This window comes from Hippoglossus stenolepis, chromosome 15 (genome assembly GCF_022539355.2).
Source record: "Hippoglossus stenolepis isolate QCI-W04-F060 chromosome 15, HSTE1.2, whole genome shotgun sequence".
Lineage (NCBI taxonomy): Eukaryota > Metazoa > Chordata > Actinopteri > Pleuronectiformes > Pleuronectidae > Hippoglossus > Hippoglossus stenolepis.
Genome location: NC_061497.1, coordinates 8,577,583 through 8,588,224, shown reverse-complemented (window position 1 = coordinate 8,588,224; position 10,642 = coordinate 8,577,583). Strand labels below are relative to the sequence as shown.

General features: G+C 38.2%; 1 long non-coding RNA gene across 5 annotated transcripts; it reads right to left on the bottom strand.

Annotated features, from left to right (window-relative positions):
* Positions 1-5,196: 5,196 nt before the first annotated feature.
* LOC118106790 lies at positions 5,197-7,862 on the bottom strand. Of its 5 annotated transcripts, none has more exons than XR_004695234.2 (7): positions 7,667-7,862; positions 7,398-7,574; positions 7,250-7,300; positions 6,593-6,679; positions 6,376-6,464; positions 5,668-5,872; positions 5,197-5,460 (listed from the first exon to the last, which is right to left on the bottom strand). It is a non-coding gene; the product is annotated as an uncharacterized LOC118106790 (long non-coding RNA). The 5 variants fall into 5 exon arrangements; XR_007034840.1 differs by having other exon boundaries at positions 5,685-5,872; XR_007034841.1 differs by having other exon boundaries at positions 7,398-7,571.
* Positions 7,863-10,642: the final 2,780 nt, after the last annotated feature.

Here is a 10,642-nt window from a genome sequence, read left to right as displayed (position 1 = left end):
AAAACGAAAACATGGCGGACATTCCTTGTATTTTCAGATAAAAATGTCATTTTATAATATAGTTTGGGCATTAAAATACATTCTGACACAATTTCTAGCGAGAAATATGCTCTTTGCTTCCACAATCTTCAGCCAGTTCATGCTTACGATCTATATTTTATTAGTTATCACGAATATTTTTCAGATCTCGCCAGAAAAATCGTAGTAATGTGACGTTTTTATCGTTGCTATGGTGGTTGCTGTGAACGCTGCCATGCCGTAAACCACGTCGTAGCGTGCTGTTTGAATCATCGTCCGTGCGTTGCGTCGTTCAGTGAGCGTGAACGTTATTCACGTTATTTGATATTAATATTTGATGATAGATTACACCTCTAATTCGAAGGATCTAAGAAGTCCCCGCAACTACATTCATACCGAGGCGGGCCCGAGTGCGCATGCGTGAGCGGACCCGTCATCTTGGACGGCTTAGTATAGCGAGTGCACATTTTTACAGTATATATGCCTATTGTGTATTTGATAAATTTAATATGGACTGATGATGAACATTAAGATTATTTTTCGTATATCATTAATACATTTTTTATCTTTACTTTTTTCTTATAACTTTGTATTTGTATTTCTGCTATGTAAAGAGTTGTTTGTACATACTGTTAATCTTCATGTGCTCTGTAATAGCGATGAATAAAAACAAATCTGCTGTCTACTTGAATTTTAATTTTTTTATTTTGTATTACTGTATAGAGATGATAGACATACTGTATAAGGCAAGGGCTAAATCAATTATATAATTTATATATAAAATTCAGCAAACAGTTCCAGCAGCAAATGGTTTCAGCAGTTCACACAAGGCGTTGGGGTTTGAAGGGTTTTTAATGTACCATACATACAAAACAAATTTGACTACATTCCTAAAATATAAATTAACAGTAAGCTAAAGAAACAGCAAGATAGTCTTTTTAATTAAACAAATACAAATAATAGTAATATTACATTATTAATATATACTGTATATACAGTATATATTGTATATACAGTATATATACTGTATATATATTGACATGCTCTGTTGTAATACATCTATATATCTATCTATATATGTGTATATATATATATATATATATATATATATATGTGTATATATATATGTATATATATAAGTAATATTAACAAAAACTTCTTGAAAAATAAACACTTAACATTGAACCTTTTATGTCACATTTGTGTGTGTGTATGCGTTTTGTGTATATTCATGTTGTGTGTATGTATGTCAACTCCCGGTGTTCTCCTTTGGCACACACTGCAAGCGCCACGTCTTCCCACTGTAATTAACCAAGAATTTTTTTTACATTAGCATTGAATGGAATTCAAAACTTGACAAGGAAGAAGGGCAACGAGACACAGCGAGCTATAAATGCCATATGCATTTAACATGCACACAGTAAGCTGATTAGTGTAAATGACCTGATTATTGTAATAGTCAATTGTCAAGACAATAGTTTATACTTGTCTTTTTAAAAATATTTTTCAAATAAATAAATAGCACCACATTAGCAGCAACAATTTACATAAAAGTAAAGAAATGCATAATGTTATATAAAAACTAACGATATATAATACTAATTTCTTAATTGTAATATTGCAGTAAACATTAAGTAATTTTAGGGACAATCAAATCCAATTAAGAGACATTGTACATACCACATGGAACAGGGCTCCCTCTCCAGTTCCATTACGTTCCCCTGAAACACATTAAAACATGTTTACCATTAAAAGCAAACCTATGGTCAGATGACTTTACAGTTTGAAGTTGTGGTGATTGTAAATCCAGTTAGTATCTCTGTAGTACAACATTTTTTTGTATATTACAACTAAATTTTTGACCTCAAATTACAACAAATCAAACCTTCAGCCTTTTGCTTTTCAGTACCTTCTTCACCGAGTAATACTTCTCTCCTCCAGTGATTGAACGGTTGCTTCTGAAAGAGCCAAACAAGAGTACACTTACTCTCAATCTGACCTCATATATTTTAATATTAGCATTGTTGCACAATTTGATAATCAATTGTCAGTGAACATCCTAATACTCCTACCAGAGCTATGCATTTAGCACATGCATCATGGAGATCATGGGAACCTACTGGAAATGCTAAAAAACTGGGTGTGTCAATCTAGGGCTGCAACAACTAATCGATTAACAGTCGACTTCCACTCCAACAAAAAACAATAGTGTTTGGGGTTCCACAGGGTTCCTTCCTGTGCACTTTTAACTTGACATGATTCCCCTTGGCTTTATCATCAGCAAAAATAACATGATTACGTTGATGACCAGCAACATTTCATCTCATTATCCGCTGATGACTTCAAACCCATTAACTATTCAGCTGGTTGGAAAGAAATAACCACTAGATGGCAGCAAACCTTATTTGGCTTTAGAACAGGGAAAAAAACAGATCATGCTTATGGGTTTTAAATCATAGACACTAGGGCTGTACAAGATATCTAAAAATGACGGTCATCACAATATCAACATGGGCGATGTACATATCACAAAAGACTGCTTGGACTGCAATAAATGGTGTTCAATGTGCCATGTATTCACGCTCTGCATGTCAATATATTTGGCCAATTAGATGGAGCCCTGCTGCCCTAGATAATAAATTAAAGATATTCAGTTCATTGTGCGCCGGCTCTGTCAAAGTTTCGTACTGCCTCCTTAAAAATTGTTAGTAATCACGCTTGTCCGGGCCAAATTGATGTCTATAAATGGATGATTATATAAAAGAATTGCACAGCTTCTTTAATATAGTCCCAGAATCTGAGGAAGAGGTAACGGCGCACAAACACCGACTCCGCTGCTCACTTTTCTCACTTTAGTCGCCCTACGACATATGTTTGTGAGTCCAAATCCACTAAAAATATGTGAAAAGATAAAAAATCTAAAGAGTAAACATGAATGATGAGCTCAGTTTTAGGGATCATATCCATTCACACACTCAGATATATATATATGAATATAATACTCCAATTTATTACCACAATATCACAACTCTAGCAAAACAAATTCCCATTTACATAATGTGATGTAGTGTCATGACAATTGTAGAAACAAAGTTCACAAACATCAGTCATCTTTAGGAAGATTTCAAAGGTTAGTTACTCTGACCTACATGTATGTATTATTTACTTGTGTAACACCTTAGTAAAAATACGTTATTGTGTTCGTTTTCTAAAAATGTCACCACAACATACCCTGATTCAACATGGCACTGGGAGGCTGCATGTCAGGACTGGTGGAGGGTTGGTTGAGAGGACAAGTGGCCAGTTGGCTGATGGGTGGCTGGTTGGCAGGGATGATGGAGGGTTGGTGAGTGGAGGGATGCTGGTTACTCCAACCTCAATGGAACAAAAACACATTAATATCAGAGTAATGTTTTGTGGTGCATACTAGCATATTCATTATTTTCAATATATATAAATAAAATACATCCATACAACTTAATTTGATCTATGCTTTAAATGTGGTGTTTATGACTTTTTGCAGTAGACTGAGCTATATGTTGAGATTTCACATTCAAGTTAGTATACACATACACACTACACTATACTATACATTCCTAACGTTTCACACCAAACTGAAACGTTAGGAACCAATATAAACTCTGCTCCATGGTAATTATTAACAAATGCCTAATACTTTTCAATACTGAAATATTAAAATTCATAATTGCTCGTCCCATACCTGTCCAGGAGCATCAGCTGTTGTGGAGCGTGTCAGGATTCCGCGATGATGACAATGCCGCCCCCTACTCTGGTTCTGATTGGCTAACCCTGACCCTAACTCTGACGGTCCTCATTCCTAAACACCAATACATAGCTCTGGCGCCAATCAGGATTACTAGCCAATCAGAGGGAGAGTAGGGCGGGTGATGACTACGTCATCCCACAGGCCCCCCACCACCACCACCATCCCTAACTTGCAGCCACCCCTCCCACACACACTGCTGTGTACATACTCTCTGGACTACTTATGTATTCTCTCACAACAATATTTATACTTGTGTCCATATATTATGTCCATATACTTACACCAATACTCTTCTGCATGATATATTTTGAATACTTCTGAACACTTTTTATGTGTTCATACTGTATGTATCTTAGTGTATTCATTTTCTACTTTCACTACCAGTGACATTGACTCTGTATAAATCTATGGTATCCATCTGACTTGATACATATATCTGCATTCAATTTGGGCAAGTGTAGACCTAATTTTCCTTGTGAAACACTTTTCATATCACAGTCTTCCCTTTGATTTTTAACATTGCTACTCCCTTCCCCTAGACCCCAATGCAGCATGGTCCCTGGTTTTCAGGATTACAGTATAGAGTACCTAGTGGGTGCATGTTTTAAGAGGACCCAAATATGAACTACTAAGACGTCACATTATGTTTCTCTTGAGCTCATGGAAATGACCTTCACCTTCCACCTACTGTCACCTGAACCATACCGTACTGGGTGTGATTTGAGGTTTTGACTGTTCATACCTGGACTATATCTTAACTCCAAGTGGTGGGACAGCCTCACACTTGGATGTAAACCAATTTTAGAACATATTTGCTTATACTGGAGATCTTTTAAAGTAATGTCCCAGAAATGATTTCTGATAGAAACCCCTGCCTCATTCATTGTAGTATTAATGTTTGAATAAGTCAGGCTGCCGCTTACCAGCTACTGATTTAAAGTGAAACATCTATTGCTGTACTCTGTGTTCATTTCTTTGATGTTAAGAATGTTTCTCATTCGACCTTATCCGATTGCATTGTGAAACATCTGGGTCACCTAATTTTAGTGTAAACAAGAGGGTGGACTCTGACTTATGACTGGATGTATTTAGCACTGATACACAAGCTTGATGTTACACATCTTAAACAATATGATATGGGCGCCACTTAGACAACCAGACCTGTGTGCTTTGCTGTGACTATAAATGACTGAAACCTCAGATAAAGAAAGTAATTCTCTGACTTCAGTAGCTGAGGTACTCTCTACAGAAGGTAATGTGCCCATTCTACTTCAAATCCATTTGATCCTTTTGTGTTTATTTTGCTTAAAGCAGAGCATTCACTGCTTTAACTCAATCAGCATCTTATCTGCCAATAACATGGTGTAGAAGTGCAAGGAAATCCCAATATGTTATGATCAATGTCATTTATTATGCACAAAAATTACATTAAGGCAGTTGCTGGAAATGATATGATCAACAATTCTCATGCAAAAAAATACAAAAATAGTGTTTGGGAGAGGGGGTTTCAGAGGGAGGGGGCAGCTATGGAGAAAGTTCTGTCACTCCAGGTTTGCTGCTTGGTGTGATGGAGACAGGAGGTTAGCATCAGGAGCGGAGGCTGCAGGAGGGAGTGTGGAGCTGGAGCACAGTGGTACAGCTTCACTTGAGAAGAACTGAAGGACACAAACAAACCATAGTGTTAAATTCTGAAGATAGTTCCCTCTGATTGTTTTTTTTTTTTAAAGATAAACGTCAGACAGGCCGCTAAAAACTAAATATGCTAAAGCTAACAGCTACCCAACACAAAGCTAAGGCCTTCCTAAGGCTGCCAGGGAGTAGCAACAGTAGCAGTGCAGCAACAGAGTTATTCACACGTTTACCTAATCACAGCACTCACAGTTCTTCATCAGTGGAGAAGTAACTCCATGTTTTCCTCTTCAGAGGAGGAGTCATCCAAAGACATTGTTGCCGTTCCAGAATATGTCGGACCCACTGCAGCCTGCTGAGCTTGAACTTTGTGCAATCTTCTCTTGAGCACACAGAGTAGACCCTCATGTCCCGTCTCCGTAAATGCCTCAGTACTGCCTGAGAGTATATGATAAAAAACAAAACGTTTTAATAGTGCGTTTGTGTGTATGTATATATACACACATACAAGGCTTTCTTTTCTACAGAAATCTTTTTCCTGAGTTGATGTCTCTGCTTATTGCCATCTAGAATGTGAAACCAAACACTAACATTTTAATGCCTCTGCAATAGCCAGTTGCCGGAGGCATAACTGTATGTTTTCGGGTTGTCCATCTGACTATTTGCCTTAAAGTCAAAAGGTCAAGGCCACAATGACCTCATCTTACGGTTTCAGTTGTCGAGGTTACAGTGACATTTATATGAGAAAAAGTATGTAGAGATATGTACACAGAAACTGCACTGGTTAGCGGAGTCATACAACCGCAGTGCGGTAATTCTAGTTTTGTTTTTTTTATAAATGGGTTAGGTATTTTTACAATCTACAAATAGTAATCAATACATTTTGTCACAGTATGTTACACAAAGAAATTGGCATTAAAGTTGGCATCTTGTTGTCTCACCAGCCTGACGATACAGCTGAAATCTTTGCTGCTTAATGCTCAAATAGAGTCCTCAATGGCGTTCTGTAAGTCATTTTGATTGGTTGGTCCTTGTGAAGAGGAGAATAAAATGAATTAGTGCCAATATCAGTTTACAATCAAACCTTTTTGTGTAGACCTTGTGTAAACAGAGTCAAAGGACATTGTGCAACAATGACATACATTTTTTCCACAGTACCTGTCGTCCACTGCTGAACATCTGACACCCATTACTGGACTGTGTCTTCCTGTAGAGTGGTGATGTTCTCAAGGTCCTTTGCACAGTCTGTCAAAACAAAATCAGAGTTACAAAATGTTAATGCTGCACAACCCTTTGCAGATACGGCTAGTATTTGCTCACCACATCGGAGCAAAACAAAACTGCAGTCTGTGAAGCAAGCAGTTTTTGTAGATATAAGGGAAGTGCAAATATTTCTGCACGGAACATATTCAGTCCCTTAAGCAAAAAAACAATGGCCGACAGCAACCTCAACGCCTTCGTCTACTTACAGACTAGTGAGTCTCGTGCTGCCGCCCACTGACCGATACAACATCGCTCTTTTCTAAAACTAATGAAGGCAAATTCACACATGTAGACAGAAATAAACAGTATAAATTAAAAAGGTGTAAATATTGCTAACATGATGTTTGATGGGGTCATCATTATACATAACAGAGGAAAACTTTGCACATCTATTTCGTGAGACAGGCGACAGGTGCGTAGGAGAAGGATAAATTCAGAAGGTGGTGGGGTTTTTGTTTTCTACTTTCCAAACATCATTATTCATAAATAAAATTGGTAGGGTACAAGAAAACGTTGCGTCGTAAAATAAGGGACAATGTAATATAACTTTACGTGTTTTGTCGTCTCATGGATGTAGTCAACCAAGGAAGACACCTCAGAATCCTTGGCCAGAACAACAAAAAAATCAATCAAGTCTCAAACATATAAAAATATATACATATTTACAAATGTACTGTTTATGGCACTCTAAATTTTTCACCCTGGTTGGCTCTTAAAGCCGTATAGTTTACGGATCCCATCCACTGCAAAAGCCAACATGGAGGGTGTGCACGCAGGGCACTGAATGCTGCACCTGAGACAGCCTCTCAACTTCAAATTTGGCATAGGTCTATTCCAGTAATGCATTCTGCATGGTATCCCCACATATCTTAATCTGCTAGAAAAAGACAAAAATCCAACACTATATTATAGTAAATATATGGGAAACATATTGCAAGCAGTGGGTAATTAGTTCCATTTTATACTCACCGACCTAAGACTTTTGTGCGATGTTCAGGCATGCTAACAAAAGCTTGCCGTGACATTCCCAGAGCCGCAATCTTGTGATCCTCATATTTAGTGAACCAATCCACTGCATACAAGGTTTTAAAATTGACTGTTGCTGGCCAGTACCCACTTTCAACTAGATCAGCAATGTCCACTGAAAACGTCTTTGAGTGCATCGCCCTGAAATTCAAAGACAAAAAGCAATTATTTCAATGCACAAGCAATCTTAAATGACATTACTGCATACATTGTTTTTCCCCAAAAAACATTTAGATTCCTTCCAATCAAATTTACTTGCCTTCCTGTGGAAAAAGTTGTTTTCCCAGTTGAACAATCACAGCAGGGAAGCATGCTTGGTCAAAAATCAACCATTCTAGGAAGCAAGGGAAAAATAATTTGATGTACTAAATTCCAGTAACATCAACGTTAGTCAGCGGAGGTATTCTTTCAGTGTGATATTAACTTATATTTCACCCAGCGTACTTTGGGGATTTAATAAAAAAATTATATTTAGTATATTATATAAAATGGTGTTTGTGGTATGTAACTTAAAAGTACCTCTTTAATGGTAGGAGAATTTCTCTCCCTCATCTTCCTCGATGTATGTGGATGGTGGCAGTGGCTTAAACCCGGCTTCTGTTTCTCTCCAGGTCTCCTTCTCTTTGGGAGAGGCTGCCCTTCCTGTTCCTCATCAAGCAAAACAAACTGTTCGGTCCCAGTTTTTGACGTTGCTGAAACTCCTGTAGCTTCACTTGGATCCTCCTTGATTAAAAAACAGAACATACCAATTGTTACTTAAAATGTATCGCAACGCCCGAACATCTTGTTTTGAAAACATTATTGTCATATTGCATACTATAAATTAAACCAAATTGATCTGATATTGTGGAGTAATGGTAGACAAATACATCCCTTGTTAATCTAAAGCATTCATAAATCAAAGTTCAATCATAAACCATCCTTAATTTGAAAGACGAAATCAAACTATCACACTCCAAAAATAGGGAAGCTCTCAAAACTTAGAATGAATGTATAGTGAAGGCCCCACAATGGGCCTTTCACCCTGCACCCTACACTGTATCGTGTACAACTATTTTATGGGCTGATTCGTGGTTTCTGTTAGTTTCCTTATACCATTACATTATCTGTTTATGTTTATATTTATATTGTAGCGTCCCTCAATGATGAGCTAAGCGTCTGGAACTGGTCTCACCAACCATGTATTCACATCCCAGGTAACACAGGCTACAATGGGCCGTAGCCTGAGTACAAACAATAGAATATTAGCAAATGAATAGCATCCATTGTCTGTATCGACAGACTCCACATTCGCTGTGTCAGCACTCGGACTGTAAACCCAGATCGTTACAATATTTAAAAACAAAACAAAATAAACTACTTACCTGACAGAAGGATTATAACATCGTCGTCTTCCAAGCGCTCCATGTTTATGACGTAGCTTTGTGTTAAATGGACCGGAAAGTTAAAAAAAACTTTATTTACGACAGTCACACGACAGGTCCGCTCACGCATGCGCACTCGGGCCCGCCTCGGTATGAATGTAGTTGCGGGGACTTCTTAGATCCTTCGAATTAGAGGTGTAATCTATCATCAAATATTAATATCAAATAACGTGAATAACGTTCACGCTCACTGAACGACGCAACGCACGGACGATGATTCAAACAGCACGCTACGACGTGGTTTACGGCATGGCAGCGTTCACAGCAACCACCATAGCAACGATAAAAACGTTACATTACTACGATTTTTCTGGCGAGATCTGAAAAATATTCGTGATAACTAATAAAATATAGATCGTAAGCATGAACTGGCTGAAGATTGTGGAAGCAAAGAGCATATTTCTCGCTAGAAATGGTGTCAGAATGTATTTTAATGCCCAAACTATATTATAAAATGACATTTTTATCTGAAAATACAAGGAATGTCCGCCATGTTTTCGGTTTCGCAGACGGGATCTTGAGAGTCACGTGACGTGGGCACAGGCCAATGCAAAACAATGGGCAGACAAAAACGTAGGTATCTCACAATCTGAGAGGCCAAATTGTGAGAATACTACGTTTTTCCAAGTGGACCAACGTAGGTGGTGTACGTTTTCTGATGAGACTGGGTTGCACCAGCATGCAGGACCAGCAAGATTCAGCATCGGCACCTTGCAGCACAAGCACCAGCACCATGCAGCACTAGCACCATGCAGCACCAGCATGGAGCACCAGCATGCAGGTCCAGCTCCTTGCAGTACCATGCATCACCAGTATGCAGCACTAGCAACATGTAGCATCATGCAGCACCAGCACCTTGCAGCAGCAGTAGCTTGCAACACCATGCAGCACCAGCAAGATTCAGCACCTGCACCATGCAGGACCAGCAACAGCAGCAGCACCAGTTTGGTTAGCATCCCTTTTCTGCTCATTATCAACCATAGGTTGTAGGTTTTCCCATTAAAATGTATTGTGTTGGTATAACAGGAGTACTAACAGGAGACAAATTTTAGACTTCAATTTAAACTTGTGTATTTTGAGTTTACACATGAAGATTTCCACTGACTTTTAAATTGGATGTATTGCACTTCTATTTCTGTTGCCACATTATAATCAATAGTACTATCAGTGCAGTGAAAACATGATACCTCCGTTTCAGTTCATTTTAACACAGATTTTGTTTGGTGGAGACATTCTTTCATATGACTCATAACATGACGACTAAATTGAGTTTCACATTCTGTTTTGAGCTTTTTACTATAGCACGCTTCGACATTTGGCTGGATTTCACTTTGTAGGGCATCTATTGGATTTTGCAGGATATTTGCAGCGTATTTTATTTCACCAAACCAGACAGAAATAAAAAATGTGGGCTGCTGTTGAACCAGCAGAGGCATAAAACATTTTCTGTTTCTGGCTTCTAGCAAAATCCTCATTTTGCCAGAGAGAGACACAG